This window comes from Notolabrus celidotus, chromosome 20 (assembly GCF_009762535.1).
Source record: "Notolabrus celidotus isolate fNotCel1 chromosome 20, fNotCel1.pri, whole genome shotgun sequence".
In the NCBI taxonomy this organism is placed as follows: domain Eukaryota; kingdom Metazoa; phylum Chordata; class Actinopteri; order Labriformes; family Labridae; genus Notolabrus; species Notolabrus celidotus.
The window spans coordinates 24,300,427-24,315,447 of record NC_048291.1 but is presented as its reverse complement, the minus strand read 5'-3'; the positions used below and the strand labels follow the sequence as shown (position 1 = coordinate 24,315,447).

At 40.6% G+C, this 15,021-nt stretch overlaps 1 protein-coding gene across 1 annotated transcript in view; it reads left to right on the top strand.

The window, feature by feature from the left end:
• The first annotated feature begins 12,984 nt into the window (after positions 1-12,984).
• tmem98 (transmembrane protein 98) overlaps positions 12,985-15,021 on the top strand; it is an 8,679-nt gene continuing 6,642 nt past the window's right edge. The window contains exon 1 of the mRNA XM_034711537.1: positions 12,985-13,274. The gene's annotated coding sequence lies outside the window, so the exon portion shown is untranslated. The remainder of the gene's footprint in view (positions 13,275-15,021) is intronic.

Genomic DNA, 15,021 nt, shown 5'->3' with positions numbered 1-15,021 from the left:
GTCAGGGGGATAATTGAACAAGCACAACCTCTACATGAAGTGTGAGTAAAGATGTGATAAGATGAAGGATTTGTGACTCAGTACAAGAGGCCTTGTAACAGTTTGCAATAAAACACATGGGAAAGAATGAGGTTGCTCACACCAGGCGATCAATAATAACTTCAGATACAGTAGATGTAGGCGCATATGAATGTGCAAAACATGAGCTCCTGGTGTCATCTCTTGGGACTGTGTTTGTGTGCGTGGTGAGTAGTGACAGTGTGACTCACTGAACCCTGGGTGGCCTGTCAGGCCTCTTTTCTTGTAGCTGACTGAATGCTCCAGCTTCTGTAAACATCGACAAATGTGCCCTACAGGAGAGCCTGCAGCCCCGCAGCTCCTCCATGCCTCAATCTAATGAATTTTTAAAGACGGCATCAATCAAACCACAGGCCAGATCAATAGACCACAGAGTGGATTTCATCAGCGCTCCAGAGCGAGGTTTTCGTACACACATCGCTGCCAAACGGACGTCTTGTCAAGAAGCTATTCACTTCTACAAAGCTCCACAATGTTTTAAAGCAAACTGCCAGGAAGAGAGTAATACAATCAAGGCAGGTCTGTCCGGTTAGAAAATGAGTGTGATTAAAGAGATTAGAGAGGGTTTATGATGGCAGAATGTCCTCTACACAGGACAGACTGACCCTGCATGGTTGATTAGGACGTCTGATAGCCGGTCAATCAGAGCATCACCGCAGTGATCATGGTCCATCAATGATTGAATCGTTTTCCACAACACTGAGGTTAATCCTCATCAGGATCACAGGCCACTGCTGTCTCACAGTGCTGTAATGCCCAGTACTTTAAGGGAGAACAAGGGAAGATATATAAACACAAACACATCTCTGTCTTTATACAAACAGTGATGGTGCAAAGATAAAGAAGGGAGAGAGGGGGAAGTTGCCATGCTACAAAGCCCCAAGCCAGATCTGGTTACACATAGCAAACTAGGACTAAGCCACCAGAAGATGGACACATTTTCAGAATCATTTCGGCTTTTCTTGGCGGCTGGCTGATTGTTTCAGTTTGTCATTGAAAGAGAACTTTTAAGGAAGCAGTTAAACAGCAGACATCAGAAGAAATGTCAGTTTTACAAAGTTTACAGAACATCCTAAAGCTGTGTTCGTGTATGCACTACACTTCTGAAAATGTTTGAAATGTCTCAGGGTTTGGATGTGTGTATGAATGCAAATAGCCAAATTATTTACCACCACTTTACCCAAACTTTTTCCTGCCAGCCTCCTGATAAAAATGGTTTTGCAAGAATTCAGGGTGAGCTGGTGTCTTAGATAAGTGTGTCTTAGGTCCCCTGCAGAACAAACTGAGAAAAACTGCACCATTACAATCCTCAATGTTTTTAAAAACTGAAACAGTGTCAATACAATTTTCATAGTCAAGAGTTTCATAATTTTTAGATGTGATGTGTGGATGAAGCCTCACTTTAACTCAGCAATCCGTGTAAAAGGTCGATCCGATCCAGCCGCCTGTATAATATTTTAACAGCAGCAGTGAAGCAACAGTTTACAGGTGACGAAGATAAAATTCCTCATCATCTCACTCTTCATTTGGCTTTTAGGAAGCAAGAAATTGCCTAAAGATTAAACGCCGAATCTCAGGAGGAAGCAATTTCTCAGGTCAATGCTGGAGAGATAAGAAATCAAGAGAGGACGGAATCCTTGAATCTAATTTGATTCAATTACAACGAGTTAGAAATGTTGGGAGGAATACAAAATAGAGGCAATAAGATCAGCTATGGTTGGATTTAGAAATACAGATAGAAGCAAAAGGGAAATGCAGGAAGAGTTAAAGAAAGTGAAGAATGTGCAGTGGTCATCTGTGTCAGCTTTGAGGTGAGAGTCACTGTTTAAATAAGAGAAAGGGACATGTTGTGAGGAATTGAAACATCAGAAATGATCAAAGAACCAATAAAAAGAGTACACCAACAAGAGAGAGAATACGAAGGATGCCCTGTCTGTTTGAAAAAAAAAAAACCCTTCTGCCCGCAGGCCAGCATGCTCATGTGAAGTGAGCAGGAACAAAGTACAGGGGTGGAGCACATGGACAGCTCCACACTGCCAGCGGCTCTGTGTGACACTGAACAAAAGATCATTTTCAGGGTGACTTCACTTCATCATTTGTCTGACTTTAGCAAAAAAATAAAAAGTGCTTTGGTCTCTTCGTCTGGACGCTGCTGTCAAGAACAGATCTTAACTGACCTGCCCGTGGCTCAGATGTTACAATAATGTTAAAGTGATTACAAAGTAGGTTATATAAGCAAAAAAAGGTGACTTTAACAAACCAGGTTTACCCCTGTATGTGATTGAGACACACCTTCCTAAATCATGATAAGTCAACAAGTGCATGTTTTGAGATAGTAACTCACAGGCAGACTTTTACCATCCAAACATGAGAGGTCATGAGATTTGGGATTTACTATGTGGCCCATAATGATAGGTGTGGTTCAGGGCTGAACAATACATGGATTGACTACAATATTTTATTCCACCTGTTCTCTCTCTTATTGTTTCTCTATTTTTCCATGAGGATGTCAGAGTTGCTGTCAGAAGGCTGGACACAGTGAGGTAAAAGTAGGATGGGGGATTTGATTTGAAAGCACACTTTCCCTAAAGTGGTTAGATCTTAATTTCAAATGTTGTATCACATAATCTGAATAGGTTGTTCTGAGTCCAGTTAAGAGAAGCTGCAGCTCTCCTTAGCTCTACAGATTGTGATGGAGTTTCAGCTCATTATTACAAAGTGTGTCTCTCAGCTGTTACTGCACCGTCTGCTGTCACTTCTGTGGCTTCTGGAAACAATCGTGACCATAATGAACATGGTGCAGGATTATGCTGCTAAACTAAAGGTGCTATTTTGTTAATGCTGTCTTTGGGTCGTCGAGTTATTAAGGTAAAATAGTTTATTTCACATGCTCAGTTTCCCACTGGAGAGCAGAGGACTGCATTCACACTGATTCGAAAATGCATCTGTGCCTCTAACTACGTAATTATCATCCGAGCATCAGGAGAGGTCAAAAAACAAGTTTGACAAAAAGTAAAAAAATCCAACTAACTGTTGTAGAAAAATAAGCAGCTAAAGCAGAAAGCTTCCAGCTTGATTAATGGGACTTTATGAGTACGGCTGTCAACTACTGAAAGACAATGAGAGGGTTACTCAATGCTGACGTTAGTAAATCATGCAACTATTTTAACTACACCAGAATCTGCTTTTAACGCTAGACTGACTTGTTCAGGGGCTGGAGCCTTCAGAGGCCGCATCTGTAGACCAAATGCATCACTGCAGGCTCCTCCAAATGCAGCCAACAAATCAATCCTGCATCAGGTGCATCCTTCACAGCCCAACATATCCCATGATTCTTTGCAAGCCATTTCAAACAAGATGACGGACTCTCAAATGGCTGAGTAATACATTTGGTTTGGACTACATAGCGAGCTGTACTAATGTTATAGAAGACAAATACATTGAAACTTGAAATTATCTTTGAAATGTTTGTGATGATAGTTCAGTTACGTGATGCTATGATTGCAAGTTAGCCAGCTAGCTACACTTTGCTATAGGCGACCAAGCAAGCTATGTGGCGCCAGCTTAAAGGTGAGAACAGTTGGGGATGTAAACAAAGATTCCTACGTAGACCAGAATGTCTCAATTCAGTTCGACCTCACCGCTCTACATGGGCTACAAAGGCTGGGTCCTTTGAGGGCTGCAGGACCAGCCTTAGAAATGGGGCTTCTTTCATGTTTCACAATGTAAACAGGGTGTTCAAAAAACACAGCCTGACAATCTGGAGAAGGACTTAAGACAGTTTCTGTTATGTTGGCATTTACACACACAGAAAAGAGACCAACAAGTACATCAAATCATAAAAAATGATAAGCAAGCTGTGGAGCAAGGGAAAGGGGAGCAAAATAAGCTTTAAATAGTTTCAGCTCATGTTTCAAAAAGCTACAACTACATGTGATTGTGATGTCTACAACCCATAGACATCACAATCTGTTTTAAATACATATTCAGACAACATAAGAATGAAAGAGAAGGGGTTGATAAAATTGCACAAATGAAGAATCACTCTCATTAAATATGAGATTTAAAAGACAAGTGACTTTCCATATTGTGACAATGTTAAGGATGTCTCAAGATAAACTCAGATGATTGCATTTCTAAATTAGAAATGCTTAAAATCCATATGGACAAGCACACACATTTGGACGCTGTAGCTTTCAACAGCCTGTAATCCACAGAAAACGCAACAAAAGAAAAACTGTTTGCTGTTTTCTCTCTTCATCTGCCAAGAAAGAGATTTCACTGAGGGGACTAGGAAGAGGAAAATAAAGAAGCGGAGCCGTTTGGCTAAAAGCCTGCTGGATTCTTTGAATCTCAAGGACATTCCTCCGTCCTATACTCTGCTGAGTCCCCCTGCCTTTATCAGAGCCCAGCCCACCCAGCCCCATTGTATCCCTCTCAGTCGCAGAGAGCTTCCTGCTTCTCCAACTCAGCTGCTTATAAAACAGAGAGCTGTGTAAGCCTCTGGAGCCGCGGGGATTGGAGATCCCTGGGGTAAAAGCTGAGAACATTGAGAGAAACTCTCTCGTTTGGCTTTTGGACTGTTTTTTTCGGTGCCCTGTTTTGAAAGTCAAGAGATTTTTAAGTCGCTCTTCACAGAAAATTGTCTTTTCAAAAAGTTGAAAGGCCGGAGAACTTTGTGAGCGGAGCAGGTTTTATAAAACAGGGTCTTTAAAAGTAAACTATATCATGAGAGGCTCTTTGAAAAGGAAATGTTCTGAGTTTATAGAGGGGCTCTATCTGCTGATCCATTCAGACACATCCATTTATAAATATGATTCATTCTATAGAGTCAGTTTACGTCACAAGCTTTGAAAAAAAAACCTTTGTATAAAAATTATCAGACTGAACAGTTGCGCCCGCTTTCTTGATGCCACATGCAGGAAACTAACAATGAAGCGACTATTTATGTGCTCCACATAAGAAACCCTTTCAACCATGGCCACCAGAAATATAATGTATTCAGATACAAAGACTTTCTAATGAGTGACGTCTTGACACGTAACCCTTTGCACCCAGAGGAAGTATTGTTTTAGCAGATGAATAGTCCTTGGATGGATCTTCATATTGTAAACAGACTTTCCTCCTTTATTATGTGTTTCTATGATAGAGTTTCTCTTTACTGGCAATCCTGTTAGTGTCAAAAGTCAGATTTGTATTGAAAACTGCAACTCCCTTATGCTGCAATCAAGAACATGAGTCTCTCTAAAGCTGTCATATCTGAAATGGTTAAAGAATTTGAAGGTTATGTTATTTTCTTAAGACCAAAGGCTCCCAAATGTCATGTTGGATGACGTTTTGGGTCTTTAAACCCAAAGCCAGGAGAGCCTGCAAAATCAGCTATGGACTGGAGATTATATCAGACAGAGTTGGAATCATTGATGCAAATTTGTGGATTTGTATGCAATACACTAACTTCTGTTTTGGAATAGCTTGCTCCAAAAATACATGTTCAAAAACAGGAGATTTTACATATCTGGGTCTTTAATGGTTTGGACTAGCCAAATACTTTAAGTAGTTTATTCTTCTTGTCAAAGAACAAGCAGGTATTGTGAACTTCTCTTAACTCAATATCTGCTATCTGATGCTTACATGAATCAAAGTTGAAATATCTCCTCCCAGGATAATGTCCATAATAAAAAAGTGCTCCCACACTGTTTTTTAGTAAGTTCATGGTAGCAGCTGTAACCATTTCTTATCTATCGATGTCATCACATGACTCTTCTGAGGAACACTGCAGGAAGTTTGTAGCCGAAACATGTCAAGGTAAAAAAGAAGGACTAGTTACAAGAATACTACATCAGACCTAATGAACTTTTGGACGATTGTTGAGGGTTGTACTCAGATTTGTACCTAAATTAAGTCAATAATGTCACTGAACTGATCAGAAATTAAGATGAATAGCCACATTGCCGTATTCCTACATTTCACTGTGCCACCAAATCTGCATATTTTGCCCTCTTTCTCTCTTGGGCAGCTTCCAACCCCTCCTCCCATGGCACTGTGAGCTCCACAAGGAGGGCAGATCGTCCTGCCGAGGACCATAAGACCAGGTCTGGCGGAAGTGTGGTGCTGCAGATTTCTCCTGGGAAGTGTAGCTGTCTGCCCAGGTCCACCTCAACCCTCCACTCCAACCCTGGTGCTAGAAGCTTGGGTATCAGTGTCCTGTTGGTAGCAGTTGCAGGCTCCCCCTGCCTGAGGAAAGTCATCCTCTGGTGGCCCCTAGTAAGGCTCTCTCTGTTAGCCTCAACTCTTCTTCCCTCCACCACTTCAGCCAGCTTCCTGAACACTTGGTCGTGTCTCCATCTGAAACAATCTTGTGCCAGTCCGGTTTTGCAGCCTGACAGATGCTGTTTAAATGCTGCTTGATGTTTCCTGAAGCCAAATATGACTCGCTTGAATATTGTTTCATCAACCTTTCTCACAGAGAAAATAATCGACCAAAACATACCAACATGGATATTGATACAGACGCTGTGCATCCCTCAACTCCCACTACGCTTCAGTCTTATCAGATTATCAATAAGCAGATTCATGATGGAAAAACAGATATAGTTAAACCATGTGTGGTGACCATGCTGAGTGTTTTTCCATTTGTGCTCATTAAAACTGCAGAAAATCAACCTCAATGTACAAAACTATAAGAATGACAAAGCTCAGGAGATGCTCCTCATGCACTGATAATCAATCTCATGCTACAAGCCACCAGCTAACCGCTCTGTCACATGCACAAAGTAGATCGGTTGTGTTTCATTATTTCTGTATACTGAGTTTTGTCCTTTTATCTGAAATTCGCCCTGGACCACGTCTTTTAGAGTAAAGCCTTTCCACCAACATTCATGAGCTGTCTCTGTACTTCTCCTACATCTGTGGTGCAGATGATGTTGTTCTGATTTGCCTCCAGCTTCAAAGAGCTGGTAAAACAGAGAAAACAAAACATCTCTTTATTTTATTTTTTTAATGTGGGAAGCATAACCGCCCCCGCCAAACACAAAAACACATAGGATGGGCACTGAGAATACAACAGGGGGTATATGCGCTTCAACAACTCTTCTCCCTACTGACTGCCCGGTAACACTTTGAATAAACGGATGGAGATACTTTCTTCATCTTTCCTTGCACAAACAGATTTTTCAGTCCGTGATAGAGTAGCTGGTGCAGGAATACGTGGGTGAGGGCAGGTAGAGAAAATGGGAAAACCTTGATAACACCTACGTGCTGAAAATATGAAGTTTAATATATAGCTGTCTATGAAAGCGTTGCGTTTAATCGAAATCCTAGGCATCAGTTAGGAATCCCTGGAGTGGATGAATTTTCCGCTTAAATGCCCGCATCTTCCAGGGAGTGTGAGGGAAATATATTTGAGTCGCCTGCCACTCTGTCAACAACACGCCACAAACACAAAGACTGTTGTCAAGCTCTGACAGTGAAGACTGTTACCCACTGTTTCTGATTAAGAGAGTGAAAGCAATAGATAAATCATCAAGTGCTGCTCCAGTTCTGCAGCTTCTCAAAGGCCATCTGTTAAAGGAGGACCCCCCTCTTCACACAGACAGTCACCCCATGCCCCTCCTGTTCCTGCAGAGCTACCACGGGCTACAGATGTCATGAAAGACCACGGGGAACACAGACACAGCGATCAGACAGATCGCAGACAGACTTTGGACTGACAGTCCAAAGCAGGGCGTGATCAGTGAGCCTCTACTCTGCTGACTTGTAAAATCATCAATTCTGAGTGATGGACGCTTGCATTCAGTTTAGAGAAACATAAAACCAAAAGATACATCTTACAAGTCAGTCTGTCTCCTTTATGAAAGCATCAGTGCTGTGGTGTGCATGCTCGGTTTAATGAGAAATGAACTATAGAGGGAACTGAAGGAAAAGCATCATTCACTCCCTCCTTTCGACTGCAGCTGGCACAACAGTTTGTCTTCTACACGTTGGAGAGGAAACGGGTGGAGATTTCTCTTACGATACAGTCTATTGGCTTTAATTATGGATGGTGGGCAAACCTGCCAACACAATAAATGACTGCTTCTGTAAACGAAAAGAGAACATCCGCTTCATATGAAAACATTTCACATTTACCTTTAGAAAACTTCTCACGTATCCTGGACAGTTATCTCTTGGCTATCTTTCATATGAATAAATGGTTCTTGCAGCACTGGAACTTTCTTACTAAAGTAACTCCACACTTAGAAAGCTATGTGGCATATTTTACAGATTCCATGCAGAAATGTCATGCTCAAATATAAAAGCTGCAACAGCTTCTGATTGAGGTACTGCACTGCCCATTGGGATTAATCAAGGAGGCTTGACATGCCGTCATACCCATCCTTGTGCCATTGCAACAGGCAGGACTCAAGACACTCTCCTTTAAAACTGCCTTGTTGTCTCTGCCAAATGAGTGTGATACAATCGTTTCATTACACCCGTCATGCACGCTGTTTTCACTGCAGGATTCACAGATATTATTCAAATGTTTGTGCCAAATCCACCTTGCATTTCCATCCTGATACTGATCTGTGACCTCCACAATTAACGCTTTATGTGAACCTACCAGCCCTCATGGAGCAAATATTATAGGTTTCTATCTCCTACATCTACAACATTCCAAGTACAGACAGAAAAAAAGCTTAAAATCATTAAATTTCTCAGCAGTTTAATCAGCTCACTGTAAATATAAGATTTTTTTTCCCCCTGTAAACTCAATGTAAGACCTTCCCGCTCTTGCCCCGGACTCCTGACAGCCAACTCAGCAGCATCAGAGAGTTTATAGTTCAATTACAGCCTGGCAGGTTCAATCTCAGGGGGAATCAACTGTTACCAGCTGATTAGCTCTGCTTCTGCTCAATACACCTACTGGATAACTCTCACCTTCTTTTTAAGTGGTGCTACTGCAAAGCTATGGCCAATAATGAACAACTGAACATTAAGAACTACAGCAGGGGTCCAGCAGGGGAAGCAATAAAAAGCTCCCTTTAACATATAAAATATATGCTGGAGCGCTCTCAGGGAATGAAAAGGTAAATGATTTTTGTTACATCAGACTACAAGAGTCTATATTTCTGCACTCAATCCCGGGTGGTGCTCTTGAATCAAGAAACATCTGCTTTCCCCTTCTTGAGTCGGGTAAAACTTAAAAGAAATGCGCCTGTACCACAATGCTGCACAGACACACCTAATGATGCATCTTTGTGATTGAAAGGCTGGCTCAAACATTAACCAGCTTCTGCCGGCTCTGTGCTGAGGTACTCTGCTTTCATGCCGGATTCTGGATTCAGCTGAAGAGGGGATAATTATCTCGGCTGGTGGCGTGGATCTGCTTGAAGCAAAGTGGAACATGTGGGGAAAAGTGGATGAAGTGCTTTAATTTATGGGGAAAACGCATCCAAGCTGAGGTGCAATAGAGAAGGATTAAGTGTGACAACAAAGGGGATGCTGCAACTTTACGCTCTGAAATGGTTCAGTATTGAAGGAGTTGACGTACTGCGGAACGAAAAAGAAGACGGTCATACCTCTTTAAAGTCCTTTTTCCTGCACATTTTGAAGGGAAGCAGCCATGAGCACCTCATCCTCCTGTGGACTCTGTAAAGAGGAGGACGCATCATGTCAGCGGGAGGCTAATAGGACATGTTGAAACACCAGCCACATCTCATCATTCACATCAATCCCTTTCTACATGCTTGTAACACGATGTTTGTTAGGGATTGCCTTTTCAACATTTAAATTATTAAAAGAATACCCTCAATTTTTTCTTTGTCTTAGAAGAATATACTCGGCTTGAACACTCTTCCCTTCAGGTCCATTAAGTTTTGGAGCTTTTAGACATATTATCAGCACATTTGTTATTCTAGTGGAATTTCAAAGATTATCTAGATTTGTCTCAAAGCATTTTAGGCAAGGCAAGGCAAGGCAGCTTTATTTGTATAGCGCATTTCATACACGAGGGCAACACAATGTGCTTTACATTAAAACATTAAAAGCATTGGAGACATTCAGACAGGCATAAAAGAACACAATTAAAATGACAAATATGATAAAACAGAAAAGAAAAGGAAAATTAGAAATATATTAAAAATTACATTAAAATTTTAATTTAAAGTGGGTTAAAATAATCTAAGATAGGAAGGCAGAGGTAAATAAAAAAGTCTTAGTCTTTGATTTAAAAGAGGTGAGAGTTGGAGCAGACCTACAACTTTCAGGGAGTGTGTTCCAGATATATGGTGCATAATGACTAAACACTGCTTCACCATGTTTCCTTCTGACTCTAGGAACTGAAAGCAGACCAGTACCTGATGACCTCAGAGGTCGAGGTGGTTCATAAAGTAGTAGCAGATCAGCAATGTATTTTGGGCCTAAACCATTCAGTGCTTTATAAACCATCAGCAGGATTTTAAAGTCTATTCTCTGACAGACAGGAAGCCAGTGTAGGGATCTAAGAACTGGAGTAATGTGGTCTACTATTTTGGTCCTTGTTAGGACTCGAGCAGCAGCATTCTGTATGAGCTGCAGCCGTCTGATGGACTTTTTAGGGAGTCCTGTAAAGACCCCGTTACAGTAGTCTAGTCTGCTAAAGATAAATGCATGGACGAGTTTTTCTGCATCCTGCTGAGACATGAGTCCTTTAATCCTTGATATATTCTTAAGGTGATAATAGGCTGACTTTGTAATTGTCTTAATGTGGCTGCTGAAATTAAGGTCTGAGTCTATGACTACACCAAGGTTTCTGGCTTGGTTTGAACATTTCATCATTGCAGATTGTAGCTGAGCAGTAACCTTTAACCTTTCTTCCTTGGCTCCAAAAACAATCATTTCAGTTTTTTCTTTGTTTAACTGAAGAAAGTTCTGGCTCGTCCAGTCATTGATTTGTTCAATGCATTTACTCAGCGTTTGTATGGGACTATAATCCGCTGGTGATATGTAAAAGATAACTTTTACTTGCCTCAAAAATTGTACAGTGACATCATCTCTAGGTCAATTTTGTAACTTCTCAAGAGCTTTCAGAACTGTCACAAAACTTTCAGCAGCTTCAGAATAGACTTAAAGTAGAGCTCTATTTCCAAAGACCAGAGAACATGGAAACGTTATTGATTCATTAATGCAACTATAGGAAAAATGTCAAAACATTTGTATCCTGAAAAAGAATCTGAAATTTTGGACACAAGTTAAGTTGTTTCAGCATTTCGGAAAATGTTGGAAACCTGACCCACTGGTGGCCATCCTTTGAGCTGCAAGCTCCTTCTCTTTGACAGATACGTATGAAAAGAAAGCTGTTTTGTTTGGAAAGGTGGTTTCAAAAAAACTAATACTAAGAGTGTGGAAGATGGACTCTGTGCCCACTTTTGATCTGTGGCTGGGAGAAATGGCAAACACTCTGCAACTTGAGAGACTGAGATTCCAAAACAAAGACGGGGGGGGGGGCAAAGATGGCAAAGATTTGTAACCTGTTTCTTAACTGCACCATCCTGCTGCGAGTATGTGCCTTTGTTTTTTCATGTTTTTTGTTGTTTTTTTCCTAATAAGAACTGCTTAATTTAAGGTTTTAATGTGATCAAGGCTGCAATTGAAAGTGTCTTGATTTTTGTCTGAAAAATGTCACTCTCTGTCTCTCATCTGTTTATTTTAATACAACTCTTGGTTTTGCCTTCCTGGTTTACGGGCAGATGAAATCTGTTTGTTTACAAATGTTGGATGATATGCTGAGTGGCTGACTCTCCCTTCGGTTTAATATCTTTTTAGTCTTCCATTTACTGAGATTAGGGTGGGAGGGTGGTGGGCTTGAACTGGTTTGAGGGAGGCGGGGCGGGCTATGGTTTTCTATTTCTGTTTATTGTTTGTTTTTATTCTGTTACAAAAAAATAAAACATATATATAATATATATATATGTATATATATATATATATTTTTTTTTTTAAAGGCTGCTATTGCAATAGACATGCTCTTTGTTTTGTTATTTTAATTTCTTTTCTTTTCTTTTCTTTTTTTTGGAGGCTTTTATTTTTAATTCAGCTGTTTTTGTTAAGTCTGTATATTCTATGTTTATAAAAGCAATTCATATATATTCTAAAAAAAAGGTTGTTTCAGCAAAGTACAGAAACAAGTGTAACAAATTGCAAAGTGAGTTAGGTTAAAGCTGCTGTGAGGATCTTTTGATTTATATCAATTTTGGCGCCCCGTAGCGGACAAAGTGATACCTCTTATCTCTTGTTCTCTACATGCAAAAGTTGTGTTTTTAACAAAAACCTCACCCTGCTGTCTCTTAACAGCCAGATGTATCTCTCAATGTGATTATTTGCCATGAAAACAGACGAAAGGTGATGTTTCTTAAACCAAATGTCAATCATGTGGTCTGACACCTACCCCCTCTGAGTGGTTTAAGGCTTTAAAAATGACAACAGAGAAGGTATCAGTGTTGTTGTTCATGGTTTTGTTTGCTTTTGAAGGTCATAAAGAGGCATCAGTGTTGGTTTGAGTCTGTTTCTCAGCTGGTGAAAAACTCCTCATAGTGCCTTTAAAAATAAATATCTATAAATACAAACTGAAACATGAAGGGTTGTGTTCTTCTTCAACCCTTTGCTTGGTACTTTTAAATTAAGGGCTCAAAAATACACTAAAGCTAAAAACGTTGGAAATGAAAAAAGATTTAGACATTGCATATTTAAAATTAGCACTCATTTGCTAGTTTGACATCAGACGTACCTGAGCACGTGAGTATGTAAGGTGAAATAAAGAAACACTAAAGTAGCTTATTGACTCTACCTTTCCTCGTGTGTAATGAAAACAGTCCAGCGGTTCGTGTACGCCCCCTAGCGTTGACTGTACCGCCTTGTATTTGATGTAAGCAGCACTGTACTCTCCAAACATTTCACCATGGCAGTGCGCACACACACAGTGCGCATACACACCGCTTCAACACACCTGAGGAGGCGCGCGACCAAACTTACCCTGTAATAGCTGCAGGGCGCGCGCACAGGAAAGTTCATCAATCACTCACCGGCAGCCTCTGCTCACGTTCACGTCACCCGTGGGCTGCTTTGGTGCGCGTTCACGCCTCAGATTTGGAGATGTCGGTGCCGTCTCCGCGCGCCTGTTGCAGGGGGGAAAAGTTTTTTGAGTCCTAAAAGGAATCCAGGAAAACGGACAAAATGTGGAGGTAAGTCACTGGAAATGAAAGTTATTTGATATGCCTCATTGAAATTCATATAATTGATTATATAAACTTTATTTTGGAACTCCTCTTTGAACATGAGAGGAGTTGAAACCTCCTAAGGCACAATAATGACTGTTATCGTTAAAGAGCAAAATGGAAAAACTCCAGTGTTTGTGCGTAACTGTGAGCGCGCGCCTTTTAATGTCCCAATAACTGAGGTAAAACTATAAACATGGGGATTTGTTGTTAAATGTTAAATTGTTGTTATTTTTTGTTGTCTTCCTGGGAAATGTGTGAATATTCAGACTGAACATGTTATCCATGGACCTGAAACCGAGACTCAGACTTCCCTTTGAGGGGCCTTTGTGTGTGGGACACCCCTCAAAGTTTAAGTGTTGTACTTTAAATTAAAAAGCACACTCTTGTTTGAGGCAAAAATCCACTATGTCCCTTTGTGATGTTGTGGAGTACAAGTATTAACAGGAAATATGTACCTTAAAATTGTAGTTTCAAACAGTCAGTAAGTAAAGGCCTTTGTTTTACTCAAATAAAAGAACAAGTTTGTTCTCAGTTTACAATAAATAACTAAGTAAGTTAAACCTAAATGTAAAGGTTGTTTTCCTATGGAAAAAACATATGCATACTGTTGATACAGACTTTCAAAAAGTGGGGTAAAAGCTGAGCTTAAATGCTTAAGAGCAAAACTGACTTAAAGGACAAGATTGTTCTGTTTGTGTGCTTGCTAATCCATGATGGCTCTAAGGAATGTGGGAAATAAAGTTTAAGTGATTTTTCCTTTCAATTAACTGTCAGCAATCCCTCAATTAATATTTCTGTGTTTTATCATAGCTGAAGGCTTTTCATGCCTTACAGATACACCGGCCTGTGAAGGAAAAAGGAGTCAGAGAAGCTTTGTGGCAGGAGAGAGAGGGACAGGAGAAAGCCCCGTATGATACAGCGAGTGTAACACAAATTAATCAGATTAAAGAATTACAGCATTCCACTGCAGAATCTCGCGCAATCATCCAGGCAAAAATGCAGGTTTACAATGTTGTAATGTTGAAAGTTCAGCTGCTGCTGAGGTCATTTGTGCTTGTTACTGCTTGTATCTCTACTTTATAAATGTCAATTCTTATTACAAATCAATCACACTGCAGCTAAAGAGCCAATGACAGCTTTTCCCCAGAGTGATTACACTCATCCACAGCAGAGATCAGGTGGGGCAGGACGGGTTAATGAGTGACCAGACCGGGCTGAAGGGCAGGTATGCTTTTACACTCCCAGAGAGCGGCTAAATGTGGGAGCATGGCACCTAAATCAAACTGCAGATAATCCAAAAATACTTCAGCCGGGGCTGAAAACACCTGGAGGTAGGAGGTCAAAGGTCATGAGAGTTCTGTTCTGAGTTGTGTTGTGGATTCATCTGAAGGTTTAGATCTATGTAGCAGTCCAAACAGGACTTCTTGTGCTTGAAGTTGCTTTTGTAGGTCATTGTGAAACTTCAATGGACTAAATATAGCTCTGTTGTTTGTTGTGGTGTCTCTAGTTTAGTAAAAAAGTCTGTTTACAGTGAAAAATCGTTTCTCGTCACGCTGTAAGAAGCTCAAACAAAGGGCAAGAGCACTTCAGCTTTTTATGTGCTCAGATAAAGGTCAGTTTTATGTGTGTGTCGTAGGTGTGCCACATTTAGAAACAGACCAAACACTGCTGATTGTGTTCTCCTCTTCACGGCTCAGAGAGAGGCATTGTG